Source organism: Myotis daubentonii, chromosome 3, assembly GCF_963259705.1.
Source record: "Myotis daubentonii chromosome 3, mMyoDau2.1, whole genome shotgun sequence".
In the NCBI taxonomy this organism is placed as follows: Eukaryota; Metazoa; Chordata; class Mammalia; order Chiroptera; family Vespertilionidae; genus Myotis; species Myotis daubentonii.
The window spans coordinates 105,330,411-105,342,711 of NC_081842.1; the positions used below are offsets into that span (position 1 = coordinate 105,330,411).

General features: G+C 40.8%; 1 pseudogene; it reads right to left on the minus strand.

The window, feature by feature from the left end:
• Positions 1–9,064: 9,064 nt before the first annotated feature.
• Positions 9,065–9,131, minus strand: LOC132232124 (U7 small nuclear RNA; annotated as a pseudogene).
• Between the last annotated feature and the right edge of the window lie 3,170 nt (positions 9,132–12,301).

Here is a 12,301-nt window from a genome sequence, read left to right on the forward strand (position 1 = left end):
CTACAATTCTTTTTATTTCTGTAATGTGAGTAGTAATGTCCCTTCTTACATTTGAGCCTTCTTTCTCTCTCTCTCTCTCTCTCTCTCTCTCTCTCTCTCTCTCTCTCTCTCTCTCTCGATTAATCTAGCTAAAGGCTTGTCAACCTTGTTGTTCTGTTTAAAGAACCAACTTTGGGGTTGTACTAATATTCTTTATGTTTTTCTATTCTTGATTTTTAAAAATATTTGCTCTATAGGTGGTATTCTTGACTTGCTTGTCTGGGCGTGAAACCTTTGCTTTATGAGTGAATTAGGGTGAGGGGAATCAGATCCCAGTATACTCAGTGTGCCCTGGGAGTAGGAATTGGGTGGGAGATGGGAGCCCCGTGTTCTGGCTGCATCCCTCAGGAGTGGATTTTCTATCACTCTGAGTTGGGATGGGGGAGGGAGTGAGTTTCTCATGTTCAGATACCACAGACTCTCATTGTTCTCACTGAGTTCGGGTAGTTTTTCTTGAATAAAAGCTTCTTCATTATATATGATCTGAAGACCATTTATAAAGAATTTAATTTTTTTTTAAAAGTGATTTTACCAATTTCACTGTGGCACCCTAGAGGTTCTCACTTTGCAATGCCAGAAATAGACCTTTAGGGGTTGCTTCTTAATTTTTAAGTTTGATTTTATAATGATGTAAATAACTAGTACATACTTACTAGTACATAATTCTAAAATCAAATCTATTAATGTGTATTCAGAGAAATCCAGTTCTTACTATATTCCTATCCTTTCTATTCTGATGCCCCTCTCTATTAACAAGGTTAAAAATATTTTATTGAGCCTGGCCATCATGGTTTGGTGGCTGAGCTTCAATCTATGAACCGGGAGGTACGGTTCAAATCTCTGACGGGACCCATGCTCACCTTGTGGGCTCCATCTTGCAAGAGGCAGCTGATCAATGATTCTCTCTCATCATTGATTGATATTTCTATCTCTCTCTCCCCCTCCCTTCCTCTCTGAAATCACAAAAGTATATTAAAAATTATTGAGACATAATTAATATACTTTAAAATATATTTTTTTATTTTAAAATGTAATATCCTTTAAAATATATAATTTAGTATTTTTAAAAATTATGTTTACAAAGTTGTGCAGCCATCATCGCTAATTTCAGAATATTTCATCTCCCCCAAAGAAACCCCATACCTGTTAGTAGTCACTTTCTATTTCCCTTTCCCTGCAGCTTCTGGAAACCATTGATCTACTTTCTTTCTCCTTGGATGTGCCTATTCTGGATTTTTCAATATGTGGACTTTGTGACTGATTTCTTTCATTTAGTATAATGTAGTCAAGGTTCATTTATTTTGTAGCATGAATCAATACTTCATTTTTTTATTGCTGAATAATATCCTGTTGTACAGATGTAACACAATTAGTTATATATCAGTTGATGGATATTTGTGTTGTTTTCATTTTGGGCTATTACGAATGCTATGAACACTCATGTTCAAGTTTCTGTGTGGATATATGTTTTCTCTTTGGTATAAGCCTAGGAGTAAAATTACTGGGTTATAGATTAAAATTTTTTTCTATTCTTCCATAGATAGATAAATAAGGTATCCCAAAAATGTATACACATACTTTGAATAATTGTAAAGGCATTTATAATTACAGTGTGCATACATTTTTTCGGACTCCCTGTATATTGAGATATAGATAAAGACATGGGTATAGATATACAGTGGGGCCTTGACTTACGAGTGTCCCCACTAATGAGTTTTTCGAGATACGAGCCGTCTCTCGGCCGATTTTTTGCTTTGAGAGCTAAAATTCGGGTTACGAGCCAGCTTCAGATACCCCACCGCTAGTTGGCGCAGCGAACATCACAGTGAACACCACAACATCAGCCCAGCATTCAATTAATTTTAATGGTGAAAATTGATTTGACATACGAGTAATCTGAGTTACGAGCTCAGTCACGGAACGAATTAAACTCGTAAGTCAAGGCCCCACTGTATAGATACCATTACTTTCTCAGGTAAATGATAGTAGCATTGCATACATTTGCTTCACTTTGCTTTTTCACTTAAACTATATTCTGGAAAACAAAATAAAAACTATATATGCTGGGCATCAGTCTATATCAGTACACAGACACGCCTCACTTCTTACAGTTGCATGATCAGGATGTGCAATGGTTTATTTAGCCAGTAACTTGTTCATGGACATTTGGGTTGTTTTATAGTCTTCTTGCTATTACAAACTGAACTGGAATATATTTATGTATATATGTATGTGTGTATATACACATATACATATTTATATATGTATATATACATATACATATTTATATATGTATATATATATTTTTTTCATTTTTTTGCACATGTATTTTTGGGATAAATTTTTAGATGTGAGATTTCTGGGTTAAAGGATAAATTCAGTTAGGTATCATCAAATTCCTTTTTATTAAGGTTGCTCTTTTTTATATTCCCAGTCTGCATCCCTATGTGGTTACTTTTTATAATGTACTAAACCGGGTAGGCAATAGTAGATTTACAGTTGTGAATACATGAAACACAGAGTTAATAACGCTATTGTAATAATCATAACCTGCATGCCTTTTTCCATATGAACAACTATAAACCTATTTTTGTCCACCCCTGTATATGATTGAAAATAATGTGTATTTTCTAGTTTTTGGTACTAGTTCTGTGTACTTTGATCAAATTGTTAATTATGATTTTATTTTTATGTATTTATATTTAAAATATAAATTTTATTGATTTTTAAAGAAAGAGAGGAAGGGAGAGGGAGAAAGAGGTAGAAACATGGATGAGAGAGAAACATCAACATCGATTGGCTGCCTCCTGCACACTCCCCGCTGAGGACTGAGCCTGAAACCTGGTCATGTGCCCTGACCCTGATGGGGAATTAAACCATCAACCTCCTGGTGCATGGGTTGACACTCAACCACTGAATCACACTGGCCAGGCTACTTATAACTTTAAATAACAGATTCTTAATAGTTTTTATACTTCTTGATAGAAGTTTATGGGTTTGTAAATTTCTCCTAGTATTTTATTTCTATGCATTTTTGCTTTAAATACTTTGAGGCTAATTAGGTATGTTTAAGTTATACCTTTTTGATAGTTTTTTTCTATTATGTATCAATTCTAATCTTTAATAATGACTATTTAATATACATTTCATGTTGAAATTTCCTGTTGAATATATCTATACATATTCATCTTTCTTTTGGATGCTGTTTATGTAGTATCTTTTTCCTTGCTTTTGTGTTCAGTCTTTCTTTCTTTTATTTTTTAAAGTGTTTTTATTGATTTTTTTAGAGAGAGGGAAGGGAGAGGGAGAGATAGAGAAACATCATTGTTAGAGAAACATTGATTGGCTGCCTCCTGCTCGACCCCTACTGGGGTTGAGCCTGCAACCCAGGCATGTGCCCTGACCAGGAATCAAACTGGCGATGACATTCAACCAACTGAATCACAAAATTGGGCTGTGTTTAATCTTTCTGTCATTATGTTTAAGTGTCTATTTTAACTAACATATACCTGAATTTTTGTTATATTTCAATATAGTTTTTTTTTAAAAAAATGTATTTTTATTGACTTAAGAGAGGAAGGGAGAGAATTAAAAACATCAATGAGAGAGAATCATTGATTGGCTGCCTCCTGCACACTCCCCACTGGGGATCGAGTCCACAACCCAGGCATGTGCCCTTGACTGGTATTGAACCCGGGCACCTTCAGACCACAGGCCAACGCTCCATCCACTGAGCCAAACTGGCTAGGATACAGCTACTTACTATTAATGTGATATCATTATTGCTGTTGATCTTGATAGGTAGTGTCTATCAGATTTCGCCCCTGTAGGATTACTCTTTTTTTTTAAAATAAATCTTTATTGTTCAGATTATTACAGATGTTCCTCCTTTTTTCCCCCCATAGCTCCCCTCCACCCGGTTCCCACCCTACCCCATGCCCTTACCCCCCTGCCACTGTCCTCATCCATATGTGTAAGATTTTTGTCCAATCTCTTCCCACACTCCTCACACCCCCTTTCCCCCGAGAATTGTCGGTCCCTCCCTTTCTATGCCCCTGATTCTATTATATTCACCAGTTTATTATGTTCATCAGATTTTTTATTGACTTGATTTTTAGATTCACTTGTTGATAGATATGTATTTGTTGTCACTTTGTTGTTCATAATTTTTATCTTTCCTTTTTCTTCCTCTTCTTAAAGAATACCCTTCAGCATTTCATATAATCCTGGTTTGTTGGTGATGAACTCCTTTAGCTTTTTCTTGTCTGTGAAGCTCTTTATCTGACCTTTAATTCTACATGATAGCTTTGCTGGGTAGAGTAATCTTGGTTGTAAGTTCTTGCTATTCATCACTTTGAATATTTCTTGCCACTCCCTTCTGGTCTGCATAGTTTCTGTTGAGAAATCAGCTGACAGTCGTATGGGTACTCCCTTGTAGGTAACTAACTGTTTTTCTCTTGCTGATTTTCAGATTCTCTCTTTGTCTTTTGCGCTTGGCATTTTAATTATGATGAGTCTTGGTGTGGTCCTCTTTGGATTCCTCTTGTTTGGGGTTCTCTGTGCTTCCTGGACTTGTAAGTCTATTTCTTTCACCAGGTAGGGGAAGTTTTCTGTCATTATTTCTTCAAATATGTTTTCAATATCTTGCTCTCTCTCTTCTTTGGCACCCCCATAATTCAGATGTTGGTACATTTGAAGTTGTCCCAGAGGTTCCTTACACTATCTTCATATTTTTGTATTCTTTTTTCTTTTTGCTCTTCCGGTTGGGTGTTGTTTGCTTCCTCGTATTTCAGATCTTTGACTTGATTCTTGGGATCCTCTAGTCTGCTGTTGGATCTTTGTATATTATCCTTTATTTCAGTCAGTGTATGCTTAATTTCTGACTGGTCCTTTTCCATTTTTTTGCATTCTCATTAAGATCCTTGAAGGTCTCACTAAGTTCCTTGGAGGTTTCTAGAAGATTCTTGGGTAACCTTATTACTGTGGTTTGGAACTCTATATCCATTAGTTTGCTTTCCTCCACTTCTTTCATTCGTGACATATTTCTTTGCCTCCGCATTTTGGCTGCTTCCCTGTGTTGATAGAGTGGCCTTGTGTGGTAAGTGTCCTATAGGGCCCAGTGGCTCAGCCTCCCCAATCACCTGAGGTGGACACTCTTGGTGTACCTCTTTGTGGGCTGTGTGCACAGTCTTGTTTTAGTTAAGCCTTGATTGCTGTTGGTATCACTGGGAGGAATTGACCTCCAGGCCAATTGGCTGTGAGGACCCGCTTTGTCTATAATGGAAGAACTGCTGTGCTGGAGACACCCTTACGGGGCAGGACTTGCTTCAGTGGGGCTTTGGTGCTCACTGAGTCTGCCCCTTGAGTGTGTTGCTATGGATGTGTAGAGTTGTAATCTGCTATGGTCTCACACTGACCACTGGGTACACTGGCTCTTGGGTTTCCAGGGAGGTGCAAAGTCAGCCACTACCTGGGACTATCCAGCAAAAGCTACAGAGAGATCTGCAGATTCCTATTCTTTGTATGGGGTTTGGAAGTGCCCAGATGAGGCCCAGCTGTGAAGCAAGGCAGGTTGGCGCTGGTGCCAGGTCTTGGGCCTTTTATTGATAGGTTTGGGGCTCCCTGACCCAACTGCAGCTTGTTTGACAGATTTGTAGCCTGAGAAAGGACAGACCATTCATATGCAAAAGCCGCTGTGCACTGCTTGGGTGGGGTTGTAAAGTGGGTGGAGCGGGGTCTCAGGGAATCACCAGGGCAGAATAAACAGAAATGGCTGCCAGTCAGCCCTGCACCAGGGAGGTTTCAGCATGGGAACAATGACCACTGCGAGCACCTCCATCTGGAAGAAGGCCACTCCCGAGTTCCTGCCCTGATTCCAGACAGTCCATTTTCTCCCCATATGTGTCTGGGTCCCCCAGAGCCTCGCTTGGCACTGGAGTTCAGAGGAAGTGGGAACTTGTAAATTCAGTTTGTGGTGCTGGCCTTTTAAGAGGAGCAGCTAGGTATCCAGCAGCCTGTGTGTCACTCAGCCCCAATCCACACTGGTTTTCATAGTCCGTAGTTCTTACTGCCCCTAGGTACTTCTTTCCCCAGCTCTGGAACCCTGGACTGGGGGTCTGGTGTGGGGATGGGACCCCTTGCTTATCCTGGCAGCCTCTGCAGAGGTGATCTCCCTCCCGATTAAAAAAGCAGCACACCTGGGTGCCAGACCAGACCACTGTTCTGTGACTCCACACCTCCTACCAGTGTCAGTTCTTTACTTCTCTAGTTGTAGTATTTCCATTCAGCCAGCTTTCCAGTGGTTCTGGATGATAGTTGTTCTATATTTTAGTTGTAATTTTGATATGCTTGTGGGAGGCAGTGAGTACAGGTGTTTACCTATGTCATCTTGGTTCTCCCTCTATTTGCTGTTCTGATTGGGGTTTTTTTTGCTTCTTCATATTCCAAATCATTGATTTGATTCTCGGAATCCTCTACTCTACTGCTGAATACCTGTAAATTGTTCTTTATTTCAGTTAGTGTATCCTTAACTTCTAACTGGTCTTTTTTCAAGTCATTGACATTCTCACTAAGATCCTTGAAAGTCTCATCAAGATCCTTGAGTAACCTTATAACCATGGTTGTCAACTCTGTACCCAATAGTTTACTTACTTCCCTTTCTTTCATTTGTGACCTGTTTATTTGTCTCTGCAATTTGGCTGCTTCCCTGTGTTTGTTTCTATGTATTAGGTAGAGCTACGATGTCGCCTGGAATTGGTAGAGTGGCCTTGTATAGTAGGTATCCTGTAGGGCCCAGTGGTTCAGCCTCCCCAGTCACCTGAGCTGGGCACTCTAGGTGCACCCCTGTGTGGGCTGTGTGCAGTCTTGTAGTTGAGCCTTGATTGCTATTGAAATCTCTGGGAGGACTTGACCTCCAGGCCAATTGGCTGTGAGGATCAGCTGTGACTATAGTGGGAGAGCTGTTGTACAGGAAGTGAGGCCCAGCTGTGAAGCAACTTGAACTGCTCCTAGTGCTGGGTCTTAGGCTTATTATTGATAGGTTTGGGACACACTGTTACCAGCTACAGCTTGTTTGAGAGATTTCAGCAAATTCCAAAGCCTGAGCCATTCATATGGAAAAGCTGCTTGGATGGGGCAAACAGCTTGGATGGGGCTGCAAATTGGATGGGGCAGGGTATCACCAGGGTGGAGCAAACAGTGTGCTTCAGGTTGACAGAAACTCAGATATGGCTGTCAGTCAGCCCTGAAACAGGGGAGGTCCCAGTGCAGGAACAATGACCCCTGTGAGCACCCCTATCTGGGAGAAAGCCACCCCTGAGTTCCTGCCCTGATGCCAGGTAGTCCAGTTCTTCCCTGTATGTGTCTGGGTCCCCCAGAGATGCCTGGTGCTGGAGCTCAGAGATATGGAGTCAGAGTACGTTCGTGCCCAGCCTTTGAAGAGGAACACCTGGGCCTTTGGCAGCCTCTGTGTCACTCCGCCACAGTCCCCGCTGGTTTTACAGCCTGTAGTTATAGGGACTTCTCTTCCCAGCTCTGGAACCCTGGGCTGGGGGTCTGGTGTGGGGCTGGGACCCCTTGTTCCTCATGGGTGGCTTCTGCAGAGATGATCTCCCTCCAGATTAAAAAAACAGCACATGTGGGTGTCGGACCAGCCTGTTCAGTGCCTTTACTCCTCCTACCAGTCTCAGTGTCTTTTCTTCTTTACTTCTCTAGTTATAGGACTTCCATTCAGCCAGTTTTCAGGTGGTTCTGAATGATTGTTTTGCTATATTTTAGTTGTAATTTTGATGTGGTTGTGGAAGGCAGTGAGTACCTGCATTTATTGGTTCTTTGTAACATTTTTAATGGAAATTTTAAAGACAATTTACCTCTCAAAAAGAGCAGTTTTGCATATTTTTTCTTTTCTACCTTTCAAATCCCTCCTTCAATCTTCAATCATAGTAGTATTTCTTTCATGTACTTTGATCACCTGTGAAGATGTAGCTTATTATCTTTCTTCTCCCCAAAGAATGGCCCTTTGTCTCTCTCTGCTTCATAGATGCTTTAACCTGGGCTTGTCCTAGAGCTGAAACTGAAAAACATTATTGATTTTAGAGCTTGCTGCTTCAATGAAGGTAAGTTGTGACACATTATCTCCTTTTTGGTCTCCACACCTGACCATGATAATTTAGAGCAAAAAAGGTCTTGAACTAATAGTACTGTATTTAATCAAATCTAAGATGCCACTGATTATAGGAAGGACCATTATTTTATACAGAGGAATACTTTGTTTTCTTGTACTTGGTGTGCTTCACAGATGTTGCTTTGTTTGCAAATTAAAGGCAAGACCCTCCACTAGCAAAAGATTATGAATCACTTCATTGTGGTGGTCTGAAACCAAACCTGCAATGTCTCTGAGGCATGCCTGTATCACTAAGAACAAAAAAGAATGCTGCCAATTACTCTATGCCACAGTGCCTCAGCAAAGTCCTAATACAGTAATCTCTCATTACTTTGACAATTCTTTCATCTGTTCTGAGGGATTTGGCAAATTGCCAAGTTTATTCAGGTCATTTCTTGGCATGTGATATACTAGTGCTTCTCAAACTCAACTAGGCACATGAATCACTTTGGAGTGCAGATTCTGACTCAGTGGTCTAGGATGGGGCTAAAATTCTGCATTTCTAATAAACTCCCAGATAATGCTGATACTCCTGGTTACACACCATTTGTTGAGTAGAAAGGTAACAGGCAGTCTTTTACATATATATCTTTAACTAAATGGAACTCCTCTTCATGTGCTTATGTGTATCTTCCTTTTTTAGGTATTCTGAAGCACTTGATTAATGCTTTGCAAAAAAACAAAAACATAGAGTTACAGTAATTTCTCCAACAACAAATATTTACTTTGAAAATATCAAATTTAAGTCTCACATCTTCACTACTAGGCCTCTCTTTGCATACAATGACTTTTTGCTTCGATGGGTGTATCACAGTATAAAAATTTTGAAGACATTTTAATTTATTATTTTATTATTATTATTTTTAGGGCCTTCCTGTAAAAGCCAGAAGACCTATCTGCTGGACAAATTCAAAAAGAGCTGTAAGCACTTGAAGACATTTTAAAGGGCCGTAAAGCTTAACACATCCAATAGGACAATGAAACAGTTCAGCAGAAGAGACTATGGACAGTCATATTAATGGCACAGCGATGCCACAGCTGCTGCCTGAAGACTGAAAACAGGACACAGTCAAGTTATATGACTCATCCCGATTTCTCTGTAACATTAAATATGAAAAATATATGCAAAATATAATTATGGTATATTAAAAGAACTATAACAATAGGAAAGACATTAGAAATGGAACTGTGTAAAGTGCCTTGTGCTGATTTGTTTGTTTGCAGTACACTTGTTGTAGACTACAGGCAAGGCACTGTACCCTGAGGAACAGGCAGATCCACAGGTCCTGCCCTTGTGTGGCTCACAGTCCAGCAGGGACACTGACATTAAAGAAACACAGTGTGCCCTCATTATTTGTGGATTCTGTGTCTGCAGAGGAACTGAAATGAGTCTTTTTTCCAGTTCCATTAAGGGCTTGTGTTCTGATTTCCAGCCACCAGGTGGAGATGACACAAAACTAATTAATGTATTCCCTGTATGTCTTTTGCCATTTTTTTTAAAGTACATCTTTATTCATTTCATAGAGAAAGGGAGAGGGAAAGAGAGATAGAAATATAAATGATGAGAGAGAAATATTGATTGGCTGCCTTCTGAACACGCTATGCCCTTGACTGGAACCAAACCCAGGACCCTTCAGTGCACAGGCCAACACTCTATCCACTGAGCCAAACTAGCTAGCGCTCTTCTTCTTTAACTGAACAATTCCTTAAGCTAAGTCAGGAGCACGGAGAATTACTTTTTTGTCTGTGAGTGAGCCACTGACCTCTCAGGGAATAAAACCACCTAAATCAAAGCCGCATGCCAATTCAAAAACAAACACAATTTTCAAAGGGAACCATAATGTGTTCAAATCAATGAATGATTTGAAATTGGGAAACCTCTGTATTTTTAATAAGTTTAACAAAAGCAAACGTATTTCCATGTTACATTTTTGCCAGTTAGAAGATGGGTGAGATGAAGTAGAGAAAAACAGTCAGAAAAAAAGAGGAAGGGGAGAACCAAGATGGCGGCATAGGTTAACGACGGTGTTTGCTGCTTTGAACAACTACTTCAAAAGTGAAACCAAAAAACGGAAGGGACATCACCCAGAACCACAGGAACGCTGGCTGAGTGGAAGTCCTACAGCTAGGAGGAAAGAGAAACGCATACGGACACTCAGAGGAGGCGCAGTGCTGAAGTCAAATTCTGAGGTGCGGAGTGCGCGGAGCGGGCTGGCGGCGGAGGGCGCGGTTGTTGTTTTCAATCGGGAGGGAGTCGCAGACTCTGAGCACCAGATCCGGGCGAGTCTTTAGGGACCCAGACTCAAACGGGAGAAACGGGACTGTCTGGCTTCGGTCAGAGCGAGTGCAGCTTTCTCTCCGAGCTTTGCAGCGGGTGCTGGGACTCAGAGAGGCAGAGCCCCTGGGGACAGGACTGAGAGCCGCCATAACTGCTCTCTCCGGCCCACGCTGTTGATCCTGTTCGACCCGCCCTGCCCAAGCCCTGCACAGAGGCATTTGCCGGATAGCCCCAGGCAAAGGCATTTGCCGGATAGCCTCAGGCAAAGGCTAGATTAGCACCTCCCTAGAGGACAGAAGTTCTCTCACTGCTGACACAGCTGATTCTCATAGCCACTTGGCCTGGAGGTCAAACCCTCCCTGGAATTAGCTACAACAATCAAGATTTAACTATAAGACTGCGAACAAAGACCACTAGGGGGTGCACCAAGGAAGCATAACAAAATGCGGAGACAAAGAAACAGGACAAAATTGTCAAAGGAAGATATAGAGTTCAGAACCACACTTTTAAGGTCTCTCAAGAACTGTTTAGAAGCTGTCGATAAACTTAATGAGATCTACACGAAAACTAATAAGACCCTCGATCTTATATTGGGGAACCAACTAGAAATTAAGCACACACAGACTGAAATAACGAATATTATACAGACGCCCGACAGCAGACCAGAGGAGCGTAAGAATCAAGTCAATGATTTGAAATGCGAGGAAGCAAAAAACATCCAACCGGAAAAGCAAAATGAAAAAAGAATCCAAAAATGCGAGGATAGTGTAAGGAGCCTCTGGGACAGCTTCAAGCGTACCAACATCAGAATTATAGGGGTGCCTGAAGATGAGAGAGAGCAAGATATTGAAAACCTATTTGAAGAAATAATGACAGAAAACTTCCCCCACCTGGTGAAAGAAATGGACTTACAGGTCCAAGAAGCGCGGAGAACCCCAAACAAAAGGAATCCAAAGAGGACCACACCAAGACACATCATCATTAAAATGCCAAGAGCAAAAGATAAAGAGAGAATCTTAAAAACAGCAAGAGAAAGAAACTCAGTTACCTACAAGGGAATACCCATACGACTGTCAGCTGATTTCTCAACAGAAACTTTGCAGGCCAGAAGGGAGTGGCAAGAAATATTCAAAGTGATGAATACCAAGAACCTACAACCAAGATTACTTTATCCAGCAAAGCTATCATTCAGAATTGAAGGTCAGATAAAGAGCTTCACAGATAAGGAAAAGCTAAAGGAGTTCATCACCACCAAACCAGGATTATATGAAATGCTGAAAGGTATCCTTTAAGAAGAGGAAGAGGAAGAAAAAGGTAAAGATACAAATTATGAACAACAAATATGCATCTATCAACAAGTGAATCTAAGAATCAAGTGAATAAATAATCTGATGAACAGAATGAACTGTTGATTATAATAGAATCAGGGACATAGAAAGGGAATGGACTGACTATTCTTGGGGGGGAAAGGGGTGTGGGAGATGTGGGAAGAGACTGGACAAAAATGGAGCACCTATGGATGAGGACAGTGGGTGGGGAGTGAGGGCGGAGGGTGGGGCGGGAACTGGGAGGAGGGGAGTTATGGGGGGGAAAAAAAAGGAACAAATGTAATAATCTGAACAATAAAGATTTAATTTAAAAAATAAAAAAATAAAAAAATTAAAAAAAATTAAAAAAAAAAAAAGAAAAAAAGAGGAAGGAAGAACAGCAGACACAGACAGGCCTACACAGAGTGAAACACAGGGCGTGGGGAAGGCTGAGCTGGGGGTGCTGGGGAGACGGTCTGTCCTGGGGTCAGCACCATTTGATCCTTCTTGTCCCTG